Genomic DNA, 11999 nt, shown 5'->3' on the forward strand with positions numbered 1-11999 from the left:
GTACTGTCAGAATTATATGGGTATTACAAAGGAAAATATCACTATCTTAACTATTAATATTTGATTATTACATTATTAGTAGTACTAGATCAAGTATATTATTTTTTTTAAAGATTTTATTTATTTATTTGACAGAGAGAGACACAGCGAGAGAGGGAACACAAGCAGGGGGAGAGGGAGAAGCAGGCTTCCTGCTGAGCAGGGAGCCTGATGTGGGCCTCAATCCCAGGGGGACCCTGGGATCATGACCTGAGCTGAAGGCAGACGCTTAACAACTGAGCCACCCAGGCACCCATCAAGTATATTATTTTAGTTAGCTTGGTATGAGATTAGAGGTGGGATACATGATACATGTACGGAGGTACAAAGGATGGTAGGTATTTTACTCCTAGACTATGTACCCAGGTTTGTAAACCTAAGATGAAGTTCTAAAAGGCCTGCATGCTGGCAAAGGAATGGCAAAAATATATGGAGCCAAACGTAATCATGATACATAAGAAGATCCTGAAGATCAAGACAGAAATGGAGGGAAAGGTCCCACAACGAATGAGAAAAGGATATATTAATGTCCATTGAGAAAATTTCTATTCCCATAGGTAGAGGAAGAGGAATTTGTGTATTGATCCTGTGAGGGGAGCTCTAAAAGGATAAAATAGACAATAATATATGACTAGAAGAGAGTACATACATTTGGTACTTCATGACCGGGACAACGAGACAGAAAATGAGTTGTTTGCTTAGATCCTTTTGTTTTAGGATTGCAATTACCTGTAACAATATTACAAAGCTGGCTCCCTTGGTCCAAGAAAAACAAATGTGAAAAAAGAAGGGGAGTTTCATGTCTGTTTTCCTGAGAAAGTATTTCAACCATCATTATTATTTTCTTTATGCACTATCCTATAACTTTTGGAGACAATGACTTCATTTTTTTTTTTTAAGCTCCTGGACTTACAAAGGAGATAATATATTTTTAAAAGATTTCATTTATTCATTTGATAGAGAGAGAGAGAGAGAGACAGCGAGAGCAGGAACACAAGCAGGAGTGGGAGAGGGAGAAGCAGGCTTCCCGCCGAGCAGGGAGCCTGACGCGGGGCTTGATGTGGGGCTGGATCCCAGCACTCCCAGGATGCTGGGATCATGACATGAGCCAAAGGCAGACGCTCAATGACTGAGCCACCCAGGCACACCCTGGAGACAATGATTTCTTGGAAAAGTGGCCTGGGCTGTTTTCTACTATGTTTAGATTATACATTTATTTTTGTCATGGAAAACTTTAGGGTCATGTCAAAAAAAATTAGGCAGTATGTACTGAAGATACATCGACAATCAAAAATTTGCAGAGTTGTTATTCTTAGGGAATATTCAATAATGATATTACTTTAGGAAAATTACATTGTAATACTTTGAAAGCCCCATTAAAATACATAAACATGAAACATTTAATTTGCTATACTAACCATCACTGCAAAAATTACCCAAAGCAGAAGAGTTCATCCAAAATCTGTTATTGAAAAGTAGGTGATAAGTGAATATTAACTCCCTATGCCTCCACATCAGTATGAATTGACAGCTAACAAACTGCATTTTAGAGACCATTTTTTGCCATAATATAAATTTTCTTTGAACCAAAATATGAGGCACAGGATAAAGTTAGTCAGCCCACAATCTCTCAAGAAGGGCACTATTTCTGAGATCCTTGCACTTAATAACACCCCAAAATACACACACATACACAAATACCCTATTGCCTTATTTTTTTTTTCAAAATTCTTTAGTCAGGGGTCATTATGTATTTTTTATCATTGTATTTGGGTTCACTTTTATCAGTGAGCCAAATAAGTATCTCAAGTAAATTCTTCCAGATCTCTATTACCAATGCATTTAAAAATTCAGTAGAACACCTATAGGTATTTTTCATAAATATGGACGTACAGTAGGACACCTATAGCTACTCTTGTAAATATATATATATATGCGTACATATACCCACACCAGCATAGAAATAGCCAAGCTAATTAGCAATGCTATTTATTTAGGAAAAACTCCCACAAAATGGACAAAGATAGAAACTACAGAAGTAATAATCACATTTGAAATTAGTTAAGTTTATGATGAATGAATACAAGCTCCAGGCCACATTTTCGCAGTAGTAATCAGCAAATTACTGCGGATGTAACACTCTTTCCAGAGTCAATACAGGCATTTCTAGTGACTCAGAGAATTGAGGCTCTCTCAGGGAAGTAGAATTTCTCACATAGAAATTAATGGAGTAATAAGCACTATAATCCAGAAACAATTGAATATATAAGTGAAGAGTAAGTACAGTCCATATAATGAGTATATAACTTGACACACTGACAAAACCTTCTTGTCAAGGATTAAACCCTACTTAGCCTATCATAAAAATAAATGAGTTACTGCATTTCTATTTATTGGCAATAGAAAAGTTATACAAGAACTGAGAGAGTTAATGGAAAATTAATAAAAAGGAAGGGAAAATATAAAAGTAGTGTGTTGGATGAGATACAGGGTCATAGACATTTATATAGTCAAGAGAGGAGAAGATTTAAGGGGATTTGATCACAGTCTATAAATACCATACAAGTATCTGTATAAATGAAAGAATGTGGGGCGCCTGGGTGGCTCAGTTGGTTGAGCGACTGCCTTCGGCTCAGGTCATGATCCTGGAGTCCCTGGATCGAGTCCCGCATCGGGCTCTCTGCTCGGCAGGGAGTCTGCTTCTCCCTCTGACCCTCCTCCCTCTCATGCTCTCTGTATCTCATTCTCTCTGTCCCAAATAAATAAATAAAATCTTTAAAAAAAAAAAATGAAAGAATGTGATTATTCAAAGCATCAGAAGATGGGAGGACAAGGAGCACTGGTCTGAAACTAAAGAAGAAAATGTTTCAGCCTTATATGATATTAAGAAATACTTTGCAACAGTAAGAGGATTTGGCATTAGAAATAAAAACCAAGGACAATACATAAAGTTTAGAGAATGCCTAAAAATGATGTACCTACAAGTACAGAGAATAAATCAGAAATGATGAAGGGAAGAATGGGAAACAGTGAGGCTCAGAGGATCAGAAGACACACCTATTCAGGATGTGTGAGATGTGTGAGCTGCCGGTCTGTTATGTGTGATTCTCCATTAAGTCTCATCCTAGGAAACTGTACCAAAACTGGGAAAGCAATTTAAATAAATGAAAAATTTTAGCTTATACTTTGATCAGCTATTATACTACGACACCCAATGATTTCGTTTTTGGCTATGTTCTCGCATTTGATAAAGAGCAATACATTTAAGTGCTGATAGCTAGAGTTTATAACAGATTTACATACACTCTTGACACATACAGAGATCTACCCATAGCATACTCTTCATAATTGCCTTAAATATACAGGTTCAGAATCTCTACTAAAGAAAGTTTAATAATAATAATAACAATAATAATGATAATGAAGAGATCACTAAAAACAAATTTATTTCTGTAAGTAATACTTTTCCACGTAAGAAAAAAGGAAAACCTAATGATAACTTACGTATTTCCTTTTCTTAAAAAGACACTAGTATAAAAATAAATGTTAATTCTCGAAATAATGAAAAATCCATTGTTTGTTGCTTTCAATCATTTGTCTTTTTCATTGTTCAAACTTTATATTTTACTTTCTTCTTTCAGTCTTTCTTCTTATGAGTGGACCTTCTATCACCTTATCAAAAGCTCTGGATTTTTTTAGTTTTAAGAGAGATGCTTTAAGGAGTAAGAAGAAGCTTGCTGCTCTCTCGGTACAGGGTGTAGTTGAAGATGAATAAAGGAATTACTGCAAACAAGGAAGTGTTTAGCTGAAGTTAAATGAAAAGAATTTGCTGTGGCCCCAAATCATTAATTCCCTCACTTTAAAACAGACAAAAAAGGAAATTTTTTTTTTCAATTCTGATCAATTTCTCTGTATCAAGAGATGAACTAAGTAAATTTAAAAGTATGGGAAAGTTCTAGCTAAAGATGATTTTGATCCAATCAAGGCATTGGCCTGCTTTGTTTCAATTCCCTAGTTTCTTGTACACATTACTTTGCAATGATCAATACTTTTCAGGTGGAGAAAGTGGAAGTTTTTCACAGGTGAAAACTGGTTGTTTAGGAGTGAGGAATCTATAGGATGCTAGTCCTTATACTGTTGACAAGGTTGACCATACATAAAGGATGGGGAGAAAAGTAAGTGAAACCAGGAAGGGATGACATCCTTAGAGAACACAGAATATTTAATAAGAGCGCATGATAAGAAAAAAAAAAAACAGATTCAGAAGGTATTAAAAATTGGAGAAGGTAGAAATCACAGAGATAATAATCAGAAGATTTCAGAAGTTCAAAATTGTAGAATTTATAATCTGAAATGAGAATAAAGTGGTCAGTGGGTTATTATTCTGGAATGGAAATGCTAGTGATTGTCAGCAAGGAAGCCAAAAGCTCTTAACTGGTGAGATAAAGTATTTTAATAATTGATATCTTAGAGTTATGTGGATTTTTTATACACTTTAAGAATTATAAACAAAATAGAAAATACATTAATAATTTAGATGTTCAAGTGAAGTAATTTCATTTGACTTTTATATTAAGAGCATTATAGATCAAGTTCACCAAATTAAATGTAATTCATTCTTCTGTCAAATATTCTTTTGTAGCATATGATTAGAACAATTAGAACAGCTGATTATTAAATTTCACTGTCTTAGGCTTAACACCAAAACATGTGACAGACAAATGTCTAAAAATGAATAAAAGAGCAAGGATATAAAAAAGGATGCAGAATATGTAATTTTACTGTATTAACTCTATGAATTCCCTTTTTTGTTGCCACTAAAATATATATCTATATTGCTCTGATGACTGATGAACTAGCACAATTTCAAATTTTTCCTGTCTCTTCCCCCCTTCTTCCTTCTCCTCTTCCCTCCCTCCTTCTCTCTCTCTCTCTCATTTCTCTTAATCATCTAATTTGAAATGTTACTTAATAAGTTTAAATCAATTATGTGCCCCATACTTAAGACTGGCCTATAATATTATTTCTTAAATCACACATTTTAGAAGACTTCAGTGCCTAACTAATGGAATTCTTGAAAAACCTATGAAAGTGTTTCAGAACATAAGAAATATATCAATGGGACAGAAACAGTTCTTCATTATGCTTTACATACAATTTTGCTCAACTGCTTATTTTAATTAGAGCAGAACTCTAGCTTCTGCTCATTGGTTTAGCATGAGCAATAAAATGAAGTTTATTTAATTTTCTAAAATAAGTAAAGCAGAGTAAAGTTAATTAAAAGTTAATTACAGAATAATGAATCATCTACCCTTGCTGTGCTAGTGTTGCCCAGATGATTAGATGTTGTCCTTCCTGAATACACTTCCATTCCCATAAGCTGAGTATTCTCTTCATTCAGTATAAGGATTTTCATTTGTGTACTTGGCAAAGTTTATGTTGCCTTCTTCTGAAGGCATCTTTTTTAGGAAATAAGCACACAGAGGTACCTACACACACCTTCCTAGTTTCTCTCTTTTTATATGCTTTCCCCAGGCATAATTTTCATTTAGACTTCCGATTGCCTTTTAAATTTGACAGAATATACCTATAAAATTCGTTAGTAATTGTTTCATTTCCCAGCATGGCATGTGTAGTTAACCTTGAAAGACGGATTGGGCGTGAACTGTAGTGAACCCAACCTTCGCCAGTATCAGAAAGGTCATGGATCTGTTCTCTCTGGTCCTGTGTCTTCAAATAGAAGGTTTTGTACATATTGGAACTAGAATGCTTTTACTGCTCATTAATTCATCATTAAAATGATGTTAACTAATCATTCTCTATAAGGCTCTGGTGTACAGAGTTTCTGGCATGAATTGCTGCAGCTTGGCTCCCAGCCACTTACAACTTGCTGAAAATAGCAGCATTCGTGTTTTTGGTAGATTTAAATCTTTTGTGAAATTTTATTGTAAGTAGCAGGCCTTATAAATTGCACTGGGAATAGAGTATGGCTTATACGTAGAGTATCTTAATTTTTATGAATGGATATATGTATGGAAATACCTGAATTTCAATTTCAATTTTGCAGCAGGGCTCTCTTAGTATAAGGAATAATGTATAATGAATATTGTGTCCTCACCTCAATTATGTATCTTGCATCTTGACATCATAAATACTAAGGCAATGTAGGAAATATTGTTACTTAAAATAGGGAAAGAAAATGAATCAGTATACCTTAGGGTATTTACACTGATTATGTGTCCTGTCTATGTAAAAAGCTACAACTATTAGTTTTGCAAAACTGTTCAATGATTCAATGATACAAATGTGTTATGAAGTAACTACAAACAATTCTTGAATCTTTTTTAAAAGTATATTCTACTGGGAAACAAAAAGGATTGCTGGAGGGGGGTTGGGTAGGGGAATGGGGTCACTGGGTGATGGGCATTAAGGAGGACACTTGATATAACGAGCACTGGGTGTTACATGCAACTGATGAATCACTAAACTCTACCTCTGAAACTAATACACTATATGTTAATTAACGGAATTTAAATAAAAATTTTTAAAAGGTATACTCTATATTCCATATCCATAATTTTCAACCTTCTGTTAAAAGATACATGTAGAAGCATTTATTTCCCCACATGCTGTAAATCAGATGTTAAATAAGAAGGAAATAGGTGGGAAAGATCTGAAAATAAAGTTTCAAGAGGATCTTTTAAACAGGGACTGTGAGAAGTTGGAAGACGGGGTGCAATCTTGCTTTCACAACTTCTTACTTGTTGTCATTCATCTTCACTACTCTAAAACTTTCCCTCACTCTTCTTTTAAATGTTTCTCCCCTGCCTTTCCATTTTCGTTATGTGTAACTTCATTATTATATCCTAGTTTTCTGATTCTCAATTTTCCAAGCATTAAAATGATGAGTATAAAGGCTCAATAAATGAACAAACAAACAAACAAATAAATAAATAAATTCTTTCAGTTTAGAAATGCTGACTTCTATTTTAAATATCATTTTCAAATGTTGATTCAAAAATTCATATTCATATCCATTTCACAAACACAGGTACTGGCTGTTCTTTTCATTTGCTACAAAAAAATATGCCAAATTAGGAAAGCTCAATTTTGTAAGATAAGTTGTTCGCCTTTTTTTTTCCTTGGCATAAAAATTCTTTATGATAATGTTATTTAGATCCACTTGATTCAAATAACTCTCTTTAATAATAATTGAAATTCTTGGTAGAGAAAAGTAAAATAATTCAATCCATACTATAAAATTATAGGTAGGGTGCCTGGGTGGCTCAGTTGGTTAAGCGACTGCCTTCGGCTCAGGTCATGATCCTGGAGTCCGGGGATCGAGTCCCGCATTGGGCTCCCTGCTCAGCAGGGAGTCTGCTTCTCCCTCTGACCATCCCCCCGCCTCATGTGCTCTCTCTCTCTCTCTCATTCTCTCTCTTTCAAATAAATAAATAAATAAATCTTTTAAAAAAATAATAAAATAAAATAAAATTATAGGTAGTTTACTATAACTGAGCAGAAGTAAATAGGGTACATTGAGTAATGGAAATTCTTTCTTTTGGCTTTTTGGTTAGAAAGGGAGATGGTCAAATGAATGCCAAAATGTGCTAAGTTTTTTTTGCGGGGGGCGGGGGGAGTCCTAAGTATACTTTATTGACATGAAAAGGTAGGGCTTCCCAAGCCCCTCCCCTTCTTCAGGGGGTCTGGGATGGAAATTGTTGAGGTCAGGAGATTCTCAGTGTGTTGGAGATGAGTTGGGGCAAGGACTCCCCAGCAGCCAAGGGCTGCTTCCTCTTGCTGGGCCTGGTGATTCAGGGGGCTCTTACTCCTTGGAAGCCATGTGGACCATAAGGTCCACCACCTGGTTGCTGTAGCCAAACTTACTGTCATACAAGGAAATATGTTTGACAAAGTAGTCACTAAGAGCAATGCCAGCCCCAGCATCAAAGGTGGAAGAGTGGATGCCACCATTAAAGTCTCAGGAGACAACCTGGTCCTCAGTGTAGCCGAGGATGCCCTTGAGGGGCCCTCAATGCCTGCCTCACCACCTTCTTGATGTCATCGTATTTCGTAGCTTTCTCTAGGCAGCAGGTCAGATATGCAACTGACACACTGGGGGTGGGGACATGGAAAGCCATGCCAGTGAGCTTCCCATTCAGCTCAGGGATGACCTTGCCTACAGCCTTGGCAGTGCCAGTAGAAGCAAGGATGATGTTCTGGGTAGTCCCTTGGCTATCACATCACAGCTTTCCAGAGGGGCTGTCCACGGTCTTCTGGGTGGCAGTGATGGCATGGACTGTGGTCATGAGTCCCTCCACGATGCTGAAGTTGTCATGGATGACCCTGGCCAGAGGGGCCAAGCAGTTGGTGATGCCAGAGGCACTACTGACCATCTTGAGGGAGTTGTCATACTTCTCATGGTTCACACCCATCACAAACACGGGGGCTTCAGCAGAAGGAACAGAGATGATGACCCTTTTGGCTCCCCCTTCAAATGAGCCCTAGCCTTCTCCATGGTGGTGAAGACCCCACTAGACTCCACAACATACTCAGCAACAGCATCACCTCATTTGATGTTGGTGGGATCTTGCTCCTGGAAGATGGACATGGACTTTCCATTGATGACAAACTTCTCGTTCTCAGCCTTGACCATGCCATGGAATTTGCCATGGTGGAATCATACTGGAACACAAAGACCATGTAGTTGCGGTCAATGAAGGGGTCATTGATGGTGACAATATCCACTTTGCCAAAGTTAAAAGCAGCCCTGGTGTGCAGCCACCTAATACAGCCAAATCCCTCTACTCCGACCTTCACCATTGGTGAATGGGACTTGGCTGGCACTGCACCAAAAGATGCAGCTGTCTGTCGAATAGGGAGGAGCAGAGAGCCATGTGCTAAGTTTTTATAAACAACTTCATACTGTCTTCATTGCTGAGTAGAACTAGGTTTCTAAGTGTTTCATTCTCCACAGAGACAAGTTTGTGATTAAAAACTACAACCTTAACAATCACAAATCATTTCTATTAAGAACACAATAGAAAAAAACTTATGGATGATAAAGCACTATACATATATAAAAACCTATTGTTTTGTGTTATTATTATCTTTTGTTATTATAACCAATTTATACATTTACTTAGAATTCAAGTTTTACTATTTTTATGTGATTACTCCAGTTAATGAATAGGCAAACATCCAGCTGATATGTCAAGATCATCCAATTAATTTATAAATTTAACACAAAGTGACTGGCAGGTAGTGCCATAAAACATCTAATTTCTTTGCATTGAACCATGAGTCACCTATCTGAACCATAATACAGTATATAAGTATGTTCATAAGAATTGTTTATATATTGAACTAATTATTTTTTCATGTTTTGAGCTCTTATTTACTGAATCAGAAGTTCAAGCATTATAAGAAATATAAAATTGGCAGCACCATGTAGGAAATTATGAGAAATCATAGATGAAATATTAATGCAGCAAGCACCCATTTATATAATGAGTCAGAATGTATTTCAAAAAATATATATGTATTAAATAAATATCAGTGTGTAAAATCATAGTATAACACATATATATTAAATAAGTTAAATACATGTAACATATTAGAACAACTAGTTTATGATAAATATTAACCATACAGAGTGAGAAAAGCAAGAAAATAAGTAACTAAATCTTAAGACAGTACTGTAGGGCAGAATGTGTTTCATGTATATATAATGTAAGTCAATGATGGGAGATCCATGGACATAATATGTTTATTAACATTTTTTCTCTGCTTCACAGAAAATTTCTGCTCAATATACTATAAGAAAACAAAAATTATGCAAAATTAGTCTCAAATGTCTTTAACTCTGCCAGCTAAATTAATCTCTGAAGGAAAATATAAATTCATACACCATTGCCAATCTGCGAATGTTGTTTAGGGACTTGAGCAACAAATGCGGTAACATGCTGAACAGATCGACAAGGCAGTCCTTCTCTAACACAGTATCTGTGACAACAAAAAAAACTTTTGCTGCATTCATTACCCAATATTGAGATTCCTGCTTCTAGAACCAAAACAAGAATCTGTGCTGCCTGTTCCAGGCATGATGATCTCCAATTCTGTTTGAGATAAGAGGGGCATGACATTAGCGCTTCTAAAAGGGAAATGGAAAACCAGTGACTCCGTTATAAGAACAGCATGCTGCTATGGGTCTGTATAGTTTCAAACCACCACCTCCCCCACTTCACTTACTATCATCACTCCCCCCTTGTCTCATTGGTTTTCTCTCTATCCCCTACACACACCAGTCATACCCCATCCTGTGTCATGGCCCTCAAGGCTGTTGCTTCTTCATGGAACACTCGTTTCCTGGATGTGTGTGTGTTCCTTCCTTTATCTCCTTCAGATCTTTGATCAAATGTCAATCTCCCAGTGAGACCTTCCCCACTGCTTAAAACTTAAAACGTCAATCCTTCTCCAATCCTTCCTATGCTCCTTGTCTACTTTCATTTCTCCTATTTGTTTTATTTGTTTTCTATCTCTAACCACTAGGATGAAAGTTCCCTGCAGACAGGGGTTTTTATCTCGTCTATTTATTGATGTATCCCCAATCCTAGAACACTACCTGGTACTTATGTGCACACAGGTAAAATATCTTTTGAGTGAATAAATGTAAATCATTAAAATATCTCATTGAAGGAAAGAGGAGAAAATTTTTCTCCCTAAATAACAGCATAATTATAAAACACACCTCCTTTGTAACTACTTAGGTCTAAGTACTACAGCTTGAAGCAAGGAAAGCCAAACTCCTAAGTCATTTCTATCACTGACTCAGCCAGATACATTTTTCTCTATGCGCTGATCTTGTAATCTCTTCTGTTCCAGTTCCATTTATCCTGCACATCAACTACTCCGGTTGCCAACTAGAGCTCATCTCTCACTTCCATAGTTTTAAGGGACGTATATGAGGGAAAAGAACACAAGCAGGCAATGCAGTCCTTCACTTTTATAAAATTAAAACACCAGCCTGTGTTTACCTGACTGGCCACATCTCATATCCCTCCTTCTATTCCCACACTCCTTGAACATCCGGAAGCAGAGAAAATCAGGACGATTTTAAGCTTACTACTAATTAAAATGATTTACTAGCCCAATAATTTCCTACAGTAATACTTCAAGGGTTATGTTGACAGATCCATACTGGAGGCAATTAAAGTCACACACCCTCCTCTTGCCAGAAAACAAAACCTAGCCAAAGAAATTCTTAAACATTTCCTTTTTCATTCTAAGATTATATATTGGCTTTAGTTAACCCACAAAAAAAAGATCAAATGTGGGGGGAAAACAGGGTTTACTAGTTTTACAAGCAACTGTTCCCACTTGCAAACTAGCAAATTAGAAGATGAGTTGGAGATCACAGCCCTGTTCCATGTAACAGACAGGTGTCCACATCACAGGAAAAGTCACTGCTCTTGAAACATTCTGAAAGGCTCAGCAAAAAACAAAAGGTCAACTGACTCTCAGATTAAATTAGACATTGAAATAAGAAAAACGTGGACTATATATGAACATACATTACCTCCTTTTTGCAAATAACATAAAAAATTACTACATCAAAAGAAATTAGAGCTATATTTTAAGAGAAAAAATGACATATTTCCATTTCTGAAATGCAATCCATCCAAATTAGAATAAGTTTAATTATTTTACCTTGCTTTTGTATGTGCCAACTAAAATACAGAATAACCCCCAATATTAAAAGTTATAGAACTTAATCTAATTAAGTCTGATTTTATAATGCTTTCACAATGCCAAAACAGTGAATCTCAAAATTAATTCTGTGGAAGTAAAAAAGTCAAACTGGCTTGCCATTTTAAACACAGACATCAGTCATTTGAGAGGCAATGCCGAAAATCAGTTAAGGATATGGTATTTAGAGCCATCTTCCCTGGGTTTAAATC

At 36.2% G+C, this 11999-nt stretch overlaps 1 pseudogene; it reads right to left on the reverse strand.

The window, feature by feature from the left end:
* Positions 1-7773: 7773 nt before the first annotated feature.
* Positions 7774-8862, reverse strand: LOC118021374 (annotated as a pseudogene).
* Positions 8863-11999: the final 3137 nt, after the last annotated feature.

The sequence above is a fragment of the Mirounga leonina genome, unplaced genomic scaffold (genome assembly GCF_011800145.1).
Source record: "Mirounga leonina isolate KUSES-001 unplaced genomic scaffold, KU_Mleo_1.0 Mir_174, whole genome shotgun sequence".
NCBI classification, from domain to species: Eukaryota; Metazoa; Chordata; class Mammalia; order Carnivora; family Phocidae; genus Mirounga; species Mirounga leonina.